This window comes from Neomonachus schauinslandi, chromosome 13 (genome assembly GCF_002201575.2).
Source record: "Neomonachus schauinslandi chromosome 13, ASM220157v2, whole genome shotgun sequence".
In the NCBI taxonomy this organism is placed as follows: Eukaryota; Metazoa; Chordata; class Mammalia; order Carnivora; family Phocidae; genus Neomonachus; species Neomonachus schauinslandi.
The window spans coordinates 88,656,131-88,673,049 of record NC_058415.1 but is presented as its reverse complement, the minus strand read 5'-3'; positions in this window follow the sequence as shown (position 1 = coordinate 88,673,049).

The window sequence follows — 16,919 nt, the reverse complement described above, 5'->3', positions numbered from 1 at the left end:
CTTCCCCTTCTTCTTCTTCCCCTTCTTCTTCTTCTTCTTTCTTCTTCTTCTTCTTTCTTCTTCCCCTTCTTCTCCTTCTCCTTCTCCTTCTTCTTCTTCTTCTTCTTCTTCTTCTTCTTCTTTTCTTCTTCCTTCTCCTTCTCCTTCTTTAACGTTTTCTTCATCAGCGAGTATAATTGGAGGGCTGGGTGGAAAGGGTGGGGTGACAGCACATTCCAGGACAAGAGGCAGCCCAGCATACACGTGGGTAGGTAGGGGTGACAGATGTCTCTGCTTTATGGCATCTGCCAGATTCCGCTCCACTAATGAAAGACCAAAGCACTACTTCTTAATTTTTGTGAGTCTCCAAAGCAAAGATGAACCGGAGAAGATACGGTCTCATCAATGAAGTGAGTCGTTTAATAAAAACAATGATTCATGGAAAAAACAAACCCAACTGTGGAAGAATAATTACTGACAGAGCAGCTGCTTTGGACTGGAGCAAACCAAGTATCCTGGGATGCAGTTATTGAGATAGCAAAATAAAAATCACTCAGTGTATCACTCCTGGGGAAGAAATGAAGCCAGAAGTACACAAAGTACAGTTTATTTTTTTAGTTAGTTATTTTTGAGTAGGCTCCATGCCCAGTGTGGAGCTCAACGCGGGGCTTGAACTCATGAACCCTGAGATCAACACCTGAGCTGAGATCAAGAGTCGGATGCTCAACAGACTGAGCCACCCAGGCGCCCCCTTATTTTCTTAAGTAAACTCTACCCCTGATGTGGGGCTTGAACTCACCACCCTGAGATTAACAGCTTCATGCTCTACTGACCGAGCCAGCCAGGTGCCCCCCAAGTATAGTTTAAACAGTAGAGTTTAATAGTGTTTTTCAAAAAGGAAGGGAATGATCATAAAAATGTTTGCACTACAGAAAAGTTCATTGTTTATCTCAAGGCAAAGAATATACATGGACTAGTGTAACTTAAACATGAATTTTGCATTTTTCTTTTATAAAAACCTGCATATTTCAAATTTACTGGCCTTTTCAGAGATGACAAGTAGCTCTTGGTAATGTGCTCCCAACAGATCCGTCATAATAAACACACACACACACACACACACACAATCTGCACTTTGTGGAGGAAGGGCCAATTTACCAGAGAATGGTACAAAAATTACTTTTTGACAAATTTTTGCCACAGAGAGGGCATTATGAAAAATGGATATTTGGAATATTTCTAGTATTACATGATTGGATCATACATAAGAGCTCTTACATCTGCAAACTTAAGTAACTTGGAAATAGAGTTTTCTAATCTGTTTAAAAATCTTCCAAATAGGGGCACCTGGGTGGCTCAGTTGGTTAAGTGTCTGCCTTCGGCTTGGGTCATGATCCCGGAGTCCTAGGATTAAGCCCTGCATCAGGCTTCCTGCTCAGCGGGGAGTCTGTTTCTCTCTCTGCCCCTCACCCTACTCTTTCTCACACTCTCCCTCTCTCTCAAATAAATAACTGAAATCTTTATAAAAATAAAAATCTTCCAAACAAAGAATTTAAATGGATTTTTGATCCACTTGTTAATGACATAAAAATATGATCCCTTTTTAGTTTGTCAGGACAATTAGTAGACATTGTAGAAAATGAACTTTTCTTTTTTTTTAATGTTAAAGTTAGTTATTTTTTTAAAGATTTTATTTATTTATTTGACAGAGAGAGACACAGTGAGAGAGGGAACACAAGCAGGGGGAGTAGGAGAGGGAGAATAGGCTTCCCGCTGAGCAGGGAGCCCGATGTGGGGCTCCATCCCAGGACCCTGGGATTATGACCTGAGCCGAAGGCAGATGCTTAATGACTGAGCTGCCCAGGTGCCCCGAAAATGAATCATTCTTTAGTCAAAACCAGATATTTAGCTTTGATATCTGCTCATCTTACAGAGAGACTACCAGACATCAGTCTCTTGTGACAATAAAAGACCTCCTCCTAACAAATTCTTTTACACACTCACACACACTCACACTCACTCACTCACACACCCCCCCCCCCAGACTGGAGCCTCACGGAAGCCTCTAGATCCAGCTTTTAATTTATAGGAAAAGTAGAGCACAAAGGCACGTACTAAAGTCTATCCAGAGGATGCAGTCAGTGCACTCCAACAGTGGGAAACTCTCGGGCAAGTGGCCACGTTTCTCCAACAAATTGCAAAGGGGGGGCGTGTTATGGATTGAACTGTGTCCCCCAAACTCATAAGTAGAAGCCCTCACTCTGCAACATGACTGCATTTGGAGATGGGACCTGTGAGGAGGTGATTAAGGTTCCATGAAGTCACAGGGAGGGACACAGCAGGAAGGGGGCTATCTGGAAGCCAGGAAAAGAGACCTTACCTGAAACCAACCCTGTTGAGCCTTGATCTCAGACTCCAGAACAGTCAGCAAATGTGGTATTCTGTTCCTGCAGCCCAGGCCGACTCACACAGAAGCGGGGCTGGGGTGGGGCTGCGTTGGGGAGGGAGGGAGATGAAGGGGGACCCTCCAGGCTAAGAGACACTTAAAACTATATCAGTTGGGCACCTGGGTGGCTCAGTTGGTTAAGCGACTGCCTTCGGCTCAGGTCATGATCCTGGAGTCCCAGGATCGAGTCCCGCATCGGGCTCCCTGCTCAGCAGGGGGTCTGCTTCTCCCTCTGCCCTCTTTCTTCTCGTGCTGTCTGTCTCTCATTCTCTCTCTCTCAAATAAATAAATAAAATCTTTAAAACAAAACAAAACAAAACAAAAACTATATCAGTTAGTTATGTATATTTTACCGCATTAAAAATAAGTAAAACGAAAACCACGTCAACCAACCTGATTAATCCTCATCACCATCGTCTTGTACAATTTATGATACGTGTGAGATAACAAGGAATTTGAACACACTGGATATCAGATGATAGTAAGGAATTCTTATTTTCAGGTGTGATATTGCACTTGGTGTGTGTTTTTAAAAGGGTCCTGATAGGGCGCCTGGGTGGCTCAGATGGTTAAGCGTCTGCCTTCGACTCAGGTCATGATCCCAGGGTCCTGGGATCGAGTCCCACATCGGGCTCCCTGCTCCTTGGGAGCCTGCTTCTCCCTCTGTTTCTCTCTGTCTCTCATGAATAAATAAATAAAATCTTTAAAAAAAAAAAAAAAGGGTCCCGATCTTGGAGAGTTACAGATAGAATTACTTGCAGGTGAAATGATGCAATGGTTGGGGTTTGTTGTGGAATAATGTGGTGGGGGTCACCTGGCTGGCTCAGTGGTGGAGCATGCAGCTCTCAATATCAGGTCAGGTTCGTGAGTTCAAGCCCCATGTTGGGCACGGAGCCTACTTAAAAAAAAAAAGAATATCGTGGGAACGAGGGAGTGAATGGCTTCAGGTTGACCACAGGGCTGGGCATTGGGTCAGAGGGAGCTTCATTATACTACTCTGTCTGATTTTGAATATGTTCACAATTCTGCATAATGCAGAGTTAAAAAAAAAAAAAAAGAAAGTTAAGCCAAAGGTAACTGAGAACTTTCATGTAATTGGTAGACGGAATTGAGAAAAAAAATTGTGCCATGATTTGCTGCTTTTAGCAAGGATGCTCTTGCTTTTATACCTACGTGTCCTGACGAAGTGTCCTCCCCAGCTGTCAAGGACATTAGGGCCAAGTGTTAAAATGGACTGAATTGCTTGGAATAACTCTATAAAAGTATCAAGCCAAGATTTTGAAAAGATGAAGTATATTATTATATTTCTTATTAAAATATTAATACTATTTAAGAGAGCCCAAATATTTTTGTATGAGCCATAAAGAAAATAAAAAGCAAATTGCTTTTTTTATAAGATTTTTAAAAATGTTTTATTTATTTATTCACGAGAGTCAGAGAGAGAGAGAGGCAGAGGCAGAGGGAGAAGCAGGCTCCCCGCCTAGCAGGGAGCCTGATGCGGGACTCGATTCCAGGACCCTGGGATCATGACCTGAGCTGAAGGTAGACGCTTAACCATCTGAGCCACTCAGGCGCCCCCCCCTTTTTTTTTTTAAAGATTTTATTTATTTATTTGAGAGAGAGAGAGAGTGAGCACAAGAGGGGGGAGCGGGAGAGGGAGAAGCAGACTCCCCGCTGAGCAGGGAGCCCGATGCGGGACTCAATCCCGGGACTCCAGGATCATGACCTGAACTGAAGGCAGTCGCCCAACGAACTGAGCCACCCAGGCGCCCGGGCACCCCTTTTTTTAAAGATTTTATTTATTCATTTGACAGAGAGTGAGAGAGCAGAAGCAGGAGGAGCGGCAGGTGGAGGGAGAGGGAGAAGCAGGCTTCCTGCTGAGCAGGGAGCCCGATGCGGGGCTCGATCCCAGGACCCTGGGATCATGACCTGAGCCGAAGGCAGACGCTTAACCGACTGAGCCACCCAGGCGTCCCAGCAAATTGCTTTTTAACAATACTATTTATTGGGGCAGGGACACCTGGGTGACTCATTTAAGAGTCCAGCTCCTGATTTCAGCTCAGGTCTCCATCTCAGGGTCATGAGTTCAAGCCCCATGTTGGGCTCCACGCTGGGCTGGAGCATACTTAAAAAAAAATACTATTAGGGCACCTGGGTGGCTCAGATGGTTAAGCGTCTGCCTTCGGCTCAGGTCATGGTCCCGGGGTCCTGTGATCGAGTCCCGCATCGGGCTCCCTGCTCCTTGGGAGCCTGCTTCTCCCTCTGCCTCTCTCTCTCTCTCTGTCTCTCACGAATAAATAAATAAAATCTTTTAAAAAAAATACTATTTATTTTATCCCACTCTCTAAACTCTATTTTTTTTGTGTGTGGATTATACAATATATCATATTAATATGGTCAGGGGTTTCCTCTAGGACATGCCCCAGGGAGGACAGGAGCCCACGGTGCCACTGTTCTAGAACAGCGGGTCAGGCTGCTGGGCCGTCCGCCATCAGTGACTCAAGCCTTTCAAGTGTGAAGGCTTCGGGGCGCTGTCCAAAGTCCGACCTCACTCCACAGCTGGGGCCAGCGCTGTCTCCCACCCCTCCACTCAGGCACTTGGGTGTGGTTATAAAGAACCACAAGCCTCCAGGTCTGGCTAACTGACTGACATCCCCCCGTTTCCCCTGTGTCTTGTAGCATTATTGAAGAGACTGTCTGTCCTGCCCAAACCCAGGATCAGGTAGAACTAGCAGAGAGTCCAGCTCCAGGTCGAGCTCAGGTTCTCCCGGGTGCAGGAACAAGACAAGAATGCTGCTCTTGCCACTTGCCCACATTGTGCTGGCAGTTGTAGCCAGAGGAGGTAGGCAAGAGCAAGAAGTCAAAAGCACCCACATTGGAAAGAAAGAAGTAAAACTATGTTTGCAGATGACATGATCTTATATGTAGAGAACCCTCAAGAGGACACATACACACACACACACACTGTTAGCACCAATAAATGAATTCAGCAAAGTTGTAGGACGCAAAAGCAACATACAAGCATCAGTTGTGTTTCTATACACTAGCAATTAACAATCTGAAAAGGAAATAAAGAAAGCAGTAATTTATTTATAACAGTATGAAAAGAAGAAAATACTTAGGAATACCTTTAGTCAAGGAAGTGTGTAAGACTTGCATGCTGAATACTACAAACCATTGCCAAGAGAAATGAAAGGAGACCTAAATAAATGGGGAGACAGGGTGTTCATGGATTGTAAGACTTCATATTGTTAAGATGTTAATACTACCTGGGGCAGCCGTCTGGCTCAATCAGTGAAGCATATGACTCTTGATCTGGGGGTTGTAGGTTTGAGCCCCATGTGGGGCATAGAGATTACTTGAAAATAAAATCTTAAAAAAAGATGATAATACTACCCAAAGCAATCTACCAATTCAATGCAATCCCTATCAAAATCTCAATGGTGTTTTTGTAGAAATGGAAAAATCCATCCTAAAATTCTTTTTTTTTCCATCCTAAAATTCATATGGAATTTCCGGGGACACAGAATAGCCAGGACAATCTTGAAAAAGAAGAATAAAGTTGAAGCACTCACATTTCCTGATTTCAAAACTTACTCCAAAGCCGCAATAATCAAAGCAGGTGGTACTGTGTGCTAAAGTTAGACGTGTAGACCAATGGAATAGAATTGAGAGCCCAGAAAGAAACCTTCACATCCATGGTCAATTGAATTTTTTTTCAGATTTACCTATTTATTCATGGGGGGGGGGCGGTGGAAGAGCAGAGGGAGAGGAAGAAGCAGACTTCTCACTGAGCATGAGCCTGACCTGTAACTCGATTTCAGGACCCTGAGATCATGACCTGAGCTGAAACCAAGAGTCAGACGCTTAAGCAACTGAGCCACCCAGGCACCCCATGGTCAACTGAGTTTTGGCAAGGATGCCAAGACCATTTGATGGGGAAGAGACAGTCTCTTCAATAAATAGTTCTGGGAAAACTGGTTCTCCAGATGCAAAAGAATTAAGTTGGACCTTTACCTCACGCCATATACAAAAATTAACTCAAAATGGATTGAAGACCTAAATTTAAGAGCCAAAACTATACAACTCTCAGAACAAAATGCAAGAGAAAATCTGCATGACCTTGGATTGGCAATGGTTTCTTAAAAGACACCAACAGCACGGACAACAAAAGAAAAGAAACGGATGAACTGAGCTTCATTAAAATTAAAACCTTTTGTGCATCAAAGGACATTATCAAGAGAGTGAAAAGACAACTCACAGAATGAAAAAAAATTTGCAAATCACATATCTGATGAGGATTTCATATCCAGAATATATATAAGAACACTTATAACTCAATTATTTTTTTAAGCGGGCTCCATGCTCAGTGTGGGGCTGGAACTCATGACCTTGAGATCAGGAGTCACGTGCTCTACGGTCTGAGCCAGCCAGGCGTCCCTAAGAACACTTATAACTCACAACAAAAAGACAAGCAACTCAATCTTAAAATGGGCAAAGGGTTTGAATGGACATTCTCCCAAAGAAGATGTACAGATGGCCAATAAGCACATGAGAAGATGTTCATTGTTGGTCATTATGGAAATGCCAATCAAAACCCCAACGAGTTTGCCACTTCACATCTACTAGGATGGCTATAATTTAAAAAATGGAAAATAACAAGTGTTGGTGAGGATGTAGAGAAATCAGAACTCTTGTACATCGACGCAGAATGTTCCTATTTGCATTAAGAAAGAAAAAGGGGGTGGCGAGGCAGGTATGCCCTCCAGGTCACAAACTCAGGTGCTGGTAACACAACAGCTCCTGGAAGGCACCCAACTGGCATCTGTGGTTGCCGTCACTGGGAGGCTTACCGTTTTTTAAAAATTTATTTTATTATTTTTTAAAGTAATCGCTACACCCAACATAGGGCTTGAACTCACAACCCCAAGATCAAGAACCACATGCTCTGCTGACTGAGGCAGCCAAGGGCCCCAAGGGAGGCTTACCTTTCATGCATACTCTTTTGTTCTTTGAATTGTTCTTTCTTATATAAATATGTTACCTTTTCCAAAACTGCAAAAATTATATCCATCTGTTTGTCCATCCACTCTCCCACAAGTTCATTCACCCACTCATTCACTCATGTACCCATTCACCCACTCATCCATCATCCTTCCTTCCACCATCCATCCATCCATCTCTCCATTCATCCACTCACCTACCTATCCATCCATCCATCCATCCATCCATCCATCATACAAATACTTGTCGAACACCAACTATGTCCCAGACCCTGTTCTAGGCATTGGGGACACAGCAGAGAACAAAACAGACAGAGATCCCTTCCTGCACAGAGCTGCCATTCTGGAAGGGGAGATAGACAGTAAACAAAGAAACAGAGAAACCCGCAATGTCAGGTAATGACGGGGTGTAAAGATAGCAGTGAAGTGGGTAGGTGGTGGTGGAGTTGGTGGTCGGGACTCTCAGCAACATTTGAGCTGAGCCCTGATTCAAGGGAGGTTTGAGCCTTGTGAAAATCTGGGGTAAGGACACATGAAAAAGCCCTAGGTTGGGACTTTGCTTTCCTTTATTTTTTCTTTGTTAATTCTGAAATTATTTTTTTTTAAGATTGATTTATTCATTCTAGAGAGAGAGAGAATCTCAAGCAGATTCCGTGCTGAACACGGAGCCCGACGTGCGGCTGGATCCCAGGATCCTGGTGTCATGACCTGAGCCTAAACTAAGAGTCAGATGCTTAACCCACTGAGCCACCCACGCACCGTCCCCCCACCCTTAAACATACTCCCTGTTTTTGTGTACTGAAGGGCCTGCATTAGTGTCCTGGGGCTGCTTTATGATAAAGTACTACAAACCAGTCGGCCTAGAAAAACAGAAATGTATCGTCTCACAGTTCTGGGGCCGGAAGTCTGAAATCCAGGTGTTGGCAGGGTCATGCTCCCTCCAAGGTGCCAGAGAAGGAACTGCTCCAGACCTCTCGGGGCTTCTGGTCTCCCGGCTTCTACATTCGTCCCTCCGATGCCCCAGTTCCTTGTCCTCACATGGCATCCCCGTCTCTTCACGTCTTCTTCCCTCTGTGCATGTCTGGTTCTGTGTCCTCATCGCTCCTTTTTATAAGGACACCGTCATATTGGATTAAGGCCCACCCTAATGACCTCATCCTAACTTGATCACCTCTGTAAAAAGCCTATCTCCAAATGAGGTCACATCCTCAGGTAGTGGGGGTTAGAACTTCTGCATATCTTTTGTAGGGGAGCACCATTCATCCCATAACTGCCGTAAGCAAAGACAACCCAGTAACAACGTTTCCATCGAGCCCTCAGCTCCTGGAGCTTTGCCTTTGCCACCTGCCTTCCTGGGGCGAAAGGCTGGATGCCCCATCCACCAGGGCAACACCAGGCTGAGTCTGAGGGGGATGCACAGGAGGAGGCTTGAGGGGGGAAGGGCCCTTTATGAGCCCCCCGCCTGGGCTAGCCAGGGGTCCTCTGCAGTTCACAGTTCGTGGGTTCCAGATTAGAGGAAGATGGGTAGCTTAGACGTCCCTGCTCTAGAAGGCTTCACGGACTACCTAGGCCAAGGCCCCTCATTACGTGTCCTCTCTGCCACTGACCGTGACACGCCCCCCCTGCCACCCCAGCCCTCTCTGCCCCTGGGGCCTCCTGCCCCGTCCTCGCTCCCAGACCTTGGCATGGATCTCTCCCTCACCTCCTCAGGCATTTCCTCAGAGGAGGCTCCTCATCTAAAGTCCAAGCCTCCGCCTGGCTTTTCCCATCCCCTCTCCACAGTGTCTATTGTTGGAAGGCGGGGAGCCAGCCCTCGGGGGGACAGAGGGCCTCAGGCCTTGGGGTGGCCTGTCTGCTGGAGGAACGGGAGTCCGGCTGGTGGGAGAGGGAGGCCTCCATAGGAGAAATGGACTGGGTGTGCATGAGTAGAGACTCTCCCCCAAAGCCTTGTGACAGAGGGTCAGAGTGCTGGGGACAGCTCAGGTTATGAGAGGGAAGAAGGGAGGGAGGAAGGAAGAAAGGAAGAAAGGAAGGAAGGAAGGGAGGGAGGGAAGGAAGGAAGGAAAGAAGGAGACAATTATGGAGTTCAAGGAAAATCTAACTTAAGTGTTAAATAGGATCCAACCCTCTTCATTTTACCTAAAAGAGTATCATCTGTCACTTCCCAAACCCTTTAACCAACTTTGCTTTTCTTCCCAGAATTTATCATCTGAAATACTTCATATTTGTTTACGCATTGCCCGTCACCTCTCTCCGCATTATAATATAAGCTCATGGAAGCAGGGTCTTGGTTTTGTTCATTGCTGAGTCCCCGATGCTAAGGATGTAATACACACTTAGTAAAAACCTGTAGTATATACTTTTAAGTCATCTCTATCCCCAGCGTGGGGCTCGAACTCATGACCCCGAGATCAAGAGTCACACGTTCCACCAGCTGAGCCCGCTGGGCTGCCCCTACAGACTGGAGACTGGGTCTCAGTGAAATATTTGGTTCAGCAGGGACAAGAGTTGCATAAACATGATAAACTCTGGTTATTATTATTATTATTATTATATATATTTTTTTTTACCAAACTTGTGATGTAACCATTCTGGGGAGGGGAGTGTAAGCACTTGGGGGGAGTGCAGGGCGCGTGGCCGTGGACTTAGGGGGTGAGGGAAGAAAGTTCAGTCCTTAGGAACCGTGGTGGGAAGTTAAGAGGTGATGTTTGAAACTGATACATCAAGAAAGAGCTGGGTAAACGTGATTTTAGGAAAGATGGAGGAGGTGGTTCAGGGCAACAGCTAGAAGCCTGAGGAATGTGCCTTGGGGGAACCGGCCTGGGGAGGGGGAGAGAGGATGGGCAGTTATTTTCCGGGATAAGGCTTTTAATGCACTTTTTTTTTTCTTTTCCTTTGTAAACTCCGTTCTTTCATTACCTTGTTAAAAATAAGCTAGTAGCATTGAGCTTGGAGTAAACAGAGACTCTCCGGATTGCAAGAGGCCCTCGAATTCAGCCAGTTGGGCTCCCGCTCCAGGGGGCTCACCTCCAGCATGAGGGCCAATCGGTCACCTCTCTGCAGCAACACAATGGGGCCTCCCTGCCTACTCTAGGGAATCAGGGGCCTCGCTGTGCTCCGCGGGGCTCTGCTCCCATGTGGCCTGTGCTCACGGGTCCTGACTGTTCTCAACAGCTCCAGAGACAGAAGGGTTTTACTGGGGTGGGGGAATGGCAGAGACGCCGAATGCAGACACTTTCCAGGAGAGGCAGGCCCCCGGGGGGAATCCTCAGCAAACAGGCATTCATTTAAGGGGGCTCAGCCTAGGGAGCAGGAGGTGCTAGGAGGCCGGCAGAGGACAGGCTGGGTCTGCAGAAGCCCTGGAAAGGGACCTCGGGGGCTCCGGGCCTTGCTGTCTCTGCATCTGCCGCGGTCAGGGCCTCTGGCTGGAGGAAATCATACGGCCCCTGGGAGCTGGTGGGCAGGCAGGCACCTGGTCACCACCGCTTCCTGAATGCCCGCCTCCGGTGCTTGGCCTTCTGGGCTTCCTGTTCCATTGGCAGATGAGGTCGCTGAAGATCAGGGAGGTTGTTAAAGGGAACAGGACCCAGGACAGAACATGGCAAAGGCCACTGATGCCAAATCAGGCTGCCCTGTCCTATGAACTTCAAAGGGAAGGGAGTGGGTCTCCTCCCTCTTTGCCTGCCCTCCTGTGCATCCTAGGGGCTGTGAACTTAAGTTGATCAGAAAGGGCACGTTTAGGACTTTTTGGGGCTGGGAAGCGGTGAAGCCCACACAACCTGGGCCGGGAGCCCCTGCAATAACCACCTTTCCCCACTAGGGGGCACTGCGGGACAGAAACGCAGTCCAGGCCAGCCCAACTAGCTGTCAGCGGGGACCAGCCACCGGATGCCATGGGGACAGATTAGAAGGAGCTGTCGTTCCCAAGATGGGCCTTCTGTGACAACGACCTCCTTGGGTCCTCCCTGCAGAGCCAGGACCGGGCGCTCTTCGGACCCCCCACTTTACAGATGAAGAAACTAAGTTTCAGCGTTGTTCTACGGTTTGTCCCAAGTCACCAAGTTGCAAGTAGGAGAGCTAGAGCACCAACTCAGCTCTGAACCCAGAGCCCCAACTGTTGACCACCTGACTCCCCCCCCCCAATGCTTTTTGGCTCTGCCTTTCCTCCTGGGTCCGTTCTAGATGGTCTCCTTGACCGCAGTGGGATTTACCCAGGCTTGCTCAGCAGTGAGGAGGGGTCTCAAGGATTCACAAGAATCACCCTGCAGTGCAAGGCAGGGACATGGGGGGTGGGCAGGAGGGCCTGGGGAACGAGCTGGGGCTGTGGGACCAGCCGGGGACATGAGGAGGGAGATCCCGGGCCACGGGGCTGGGAGTCCTCCTACTCTGGCCCCTGGCAGAGCCAGGCCCCCTGGGAGCCCGCCAGGCTTATTAATATCCTGCTGAGTCAGGGGGCTCTTGAGTTTCCGCATCACAAGACTTGGGCTGAGTGCCGCAGGAATATTCTTGACTCCCCGATGCCCTCTCTCTCCCACCTGAGCTGCCTGCCTCAGGCCGGAAGCCCCACAGCTCTGAGTTGCCCTGTGGCCTGCGGACAAGTGTCCTGACTGTGGAGATAAGACCCCCGCTCAGGGCTGTAGTCAGGCAGTGCTCCCAAACGGCCTGGCCCACAGGAGGGGCGAACAAGCAGGAGCCGTTCTTCCAGAGAATGCTTTCCTGGGGGCCTACTGTGCGCCCAGCCCTGTGCTGGTCGCTGGGGGGTCCCACAGCGGGGGCAGCATGGTCAGGCAGCTCAGGGTCTCCCAGCCGACTGGGCTCAGCTGGGGACTGACGGAAGCTCGTCTTACCCTGAGCTCTCCTGGACACTTGGAGCTGGGTCCTGGGGTCCCTGGTCCTATGGGGTGGGCACTGGCTGAAGGGAAGGGCACCAGAATTCGGGGAGGGGATGAGGAGGGTCCATGCGGTAGTGACCGCGACAGCAGAGGGGGCCGGACTGCAAAGGACAAAATAAGGCAGATACAGCAAAACACAGCTGCCGGGAGGGAGGCCTCCTAGGTCCTGGCTCTCAGCCCTCTGCACCCCTTCCTGTCCCGGCTCCGGGGGCTGCCCTGCATCCCCATACAACATCTGTGTTGCGGCTGCAGATCTCCATGCAGCCCTGCAGAGGCAGGCAGAGCTAGGGTCATCTGGGACCACCAGGCCCTCAGACTTCCCGAGTCATGATCTAAAAACTGTTTACTGAGGGCGCCTGGGTGGCTCAGTTGGTTAAGCGACTGCCTTCGGCTCAGGTCATGATCCTGGAGTCCCGGGATCGAGTCCCGCATCGGGCTCCCTGCTCGGCGGGGAGTCTGCTTCTCTCTCTGACCCTAACCCCTCTCATGTACTCTCTCTCATTCTCGCTCTCTCAAATAAATAAATAAATCTTTAAAAAAAAATTAAAAAAACAAAAAACAAAAACAAAAAACTGTTTACTGAGGACGCCCCAGGCTCCAGGGCCTGGCCTGAGATACACACATCACCGACTCAGCTCCTCATGTCTGTTCTCCCATTTTATAGATGAGGACACTGAGGCCCACAGGGCAAAGTCACAGGCCACTAAGTGACAGAGCCAGGCCTCTAGGCCAGGTGTGGTTCAGTCCAGAACACTTATTTTATTTTATTTTTAAAAAGATTTTATCTATCTATCTATCTATCTATCTATCTATCTATCTATCTATCTATCTATTTATTTAGAGGGCACATGTAAGCAGGGGGAGGGACAGAGGGAGAGGGAGAGAGAGAATCTCAAGCAGACTCCCCACTGAGTGCAGAGTCCAATACGGGGCTCGATCTCACAACCCTGAGATCATGACCTGAGCAGAAACCAAGAGTTGGATGCTTAACCAACTGAGCCACCCAGGAGCCCCCCAAGCCCTTACTCTTAACCTTGAGTCTGAGCTCATTCATTCAGCATGGCATTTGTTGAATGACTTAATGGATCAACAAGAGAACTTCATCTCTAGCAAATTCCTGTTTTAAAGATTTATTTATTTAATTATTTGAGAGAGAGAGAGAGAGCGCTTGCACAAGTGTGAGGGGCAGATGGAGAGGGAGAGAGAATCTCAGGCAGACCCCGTGCTGAGCGCAGAGCCTGATGTGGGGCTTGATCCCACGACCCTGAGAGCATGACCAAGAGTCAGACGCTTAGGTGACTGAGCCACCCAGGTGCCCCCCAAATTCCCCTTTTAACCGCCTCCCCCCGCCCCCAGGCTGTGCTCCCTGCAGGGGAATTCTGCAGCAGCGGCCCCCCCCTCACAGCCGGCCCCCAGCGTGCGGCTCTGGGGCCCTGTGGACTATGCGCTTATCAGCCAGCTCCATGTGTCCCCGAGCCCATGACAGGCAGCCACCCGCCCCAGCCCCTCACAAGTCCTGTTATCAGGGCACACATTCCAACCAGGCCTCCCCTCAAGGAGGGGAAGATAAAGCCTGCCACTTTCCGGCCCTTCTTCAGAGTTTTGTCAAGTGGTGAGGGGGTGCTCTGGGGGCAGGAAGGGGGTTATGGAAACAGGAAGAATGTGCATTCTGCTTGTTTCTTCAGCCAGCTTGGGAAAACACCAGGGGCTCGGCCGAAGGGCCCTCGGGCCTAGAACCCGATCCTCCTCAGTGGGGGGGCCCAGGCTGGGTGCCGAGCAGGGAGGGACAACTGCTTCCTTGGAAGCCCAGGGGCCCAAAGAGCCAGGGTGTGGCTGGTGAAAAGGGCTGGGTTTCAGCCAGAGGCTGGTGTATTCTTCTGGAAGGGTCTCAAAACACCCACCTTCTTCACCTGGCTGCCTGCTTCATGAAGCCTCGAGTTTCTCATCCTTCAATTACTGATACTGCAAGTCTCACCTCTTGGGGCTATGGGGTAAAAATACGGCAGTGTGTGTAAAGGGCCTCGCATGGAGCCTGGCACCTGGCAGGAATTGCTGGAAAGCTCTCTGCGGGCCTCACACGCACATTTATTCAGCACTAGCCAAGTGGCCGGCACACGCCGACCTCTCTACTTGGATAAGCACTCCAGGAATAAGGCACGATGGTTCTACGCATGGCGTGGACGAAGAAAACAAGGCCTAGACCTAGGAATTGGCTCGTCTGGGGTCACAGAGCTCTAAGTGGAAGAACCAGAGTTGGATCCCAGTTGGTCTGACCTCGACATGTAGGCTCTACATCGCTGTGGTCCCGGGCTTTCAGATGAATTCACTTATCACCTTGTCTACACAGCAGGTACTCCAGCACTCCAGAGGTCCCACCCGGAGCCCAGGTTTCTATGGCAACAGTGCTGTGGGGGGTACCCCACCCACCCCCCAGCAACAACTGTGTGGGACCTGGGTGGTGGTGGGCTGGCTTCGGGCTCCAGCTCCCAGCCTGGAGTGGACATCCTGACAACAAGCAGAAGCAAAGTGAACCCTCTCTGCAAGAAGATGCCACGGCCTCATAAGGCCCCCAGGGTGCTCACAGACTGGGGTGAATGACATTCAGCAGGGGCAAGCACACTCGAGGACTGTGGGCCTGGGAACGCTCAGACCCAGAACCAGAATGGCCACGTGCCACCTACATCCAGAGATCAAGGGCACACCACGAGGGAGCCGACAGAAAGGAACGATCAGGAAAGGACAGAGTTAAAAGGCAAATGGGGGAGGGGGCGCCTGCCTGGCTCAGTCGATAGAGCACGAGACTCTTGATCCTGGAGTTGTGAGTTTGAGCCCCATGTTGGGGGTAGAGATTACTTAAAAATAAAATCTTAAGGGGCACCTGGGTGGCTCAGTGGGTTAAGCATCTGCCTTCAGCTCAGGTCATGATCCCAGGGTCCTGGGATCGAGCCCTGCGTCAGGCTCCCTGCTCAGCAGGGAGTCTGCTTCTTCCTCTGCCCCTACTCCTGCTCATGATCTCTCTCTCTCTCACTCACTCTCTCTCAAATAAATAAAATCTTTAAAAAAAGAATGGAGATACACAAAGATTTATTTTGATATCAGGCAAATTTAAAAGCATTGAGAATAAAGAGGGTCTGTACATAATGAAAAGGTTCCAATTATCCACAAGTTGTAATAAATCTAAGCATATATGTATTGATATATAAATATAAATTCATTTCTTAGATTTTTATGTAAGTTAAAAGAGCCTCAAAGTACCCAAGGCAAAAACACACAGGATGCCAAGGAGAAGGGGCTCCTGGGTGGTTCAGTCGAGTGTTTGACTCTTAATCTCAGCTTGGGTCTTGATCTCAGGGTCTGGGTTCAAGCCCTATGTTGGATGTTGGGTGTGGAGTCTATTTCAAAAAAAAAAAAGGAAAGAAAAAAATGCAAAGGAGAAATCGACACGTCTCACCACCCTGGTGAGAGACTTCAACCCACCTCACAGGTATGCCAAGCAGATCAAAAAAGTAAAATAAAATAAAATAACTCAGCAAATACATAGAAGATTTTAACAGCTCAAATAACAAGTTGCATTAGTCGACATATATAGAATCTATATCTAATTTTTATTGATTGATTTGATTTTTACTTTTTATTTATTTTTTTGAGAGAGCGAGGGAGCCCTTGTGTAAGAGAGCACAAGCAGGGAGAGGGGCAGAGGGAGAGGGACAGAGAGAATCTCCAGTAGACTCCATGCCCAGCATGGAGCCCGATATGGGGCTCGAACTCATGACCCTGAGATCATGACCTGAGCTGGAATCAAGAGTCAGATACTTAACCGACTGAGCCACCCAGGAACCCCGATTGATTTTATTTTTAAGTAATCTCCACACCTAATGTGGGGCTTGAACTCACAACCCTGAGATCATGAGTTGCATGCTCTTCCTGAGTCAGCCAGGCACCCCATATTTTTATTTATTTTTAATTCTTAACATTCTATTTTTTAATTTCAGGTATAATTAACACAGTGTTATATTAGTTTCAGGAGTACAATACTATGAGTCAACAATTCTACATGTTGCTCAGTGCTTATCAAGAAAAGTATACTCTTAATTCCCTCAGAATCCTGTATCTAATTTTTAGAGAAATCACTTTCTTTACATATGGAACATTTGCAGAAATCAATCCAAATTCAGCCATAAACATTTTTTTTTTTTTAAAGATTTTATTTATTTATTTGACAGAGAGACACAGCGAGAGAGGGAACACAAGCAGGGGGAGTGGGAGAGGGAGAAGCAGGCTTCCTGCCGAGCAGGGAGCCTGATGTGGGGCTCGATCCCAGGACCCTGGGATCATGACCTGAGCCGAAGGCAGACGCTTAACGACTGAGCCACCCAGGCGCCCCCAGCCATAAACATTTTGAAAAATGTTCTTTTTCCACACTTTCTTAAACATTTCAAAATTTAAAAAATAATATTCTTTAAAAAAATTCTCTCACCACAGTGCAATTCAGAAAGGTGTCAATAATAAAAGGATGTTGTATAAAACCAGCCTATGTTTGGAAATTGAATGAAAAATTTCTAAATGACTCCTGGATAAAAGAAGAAGTCATAATGAAAG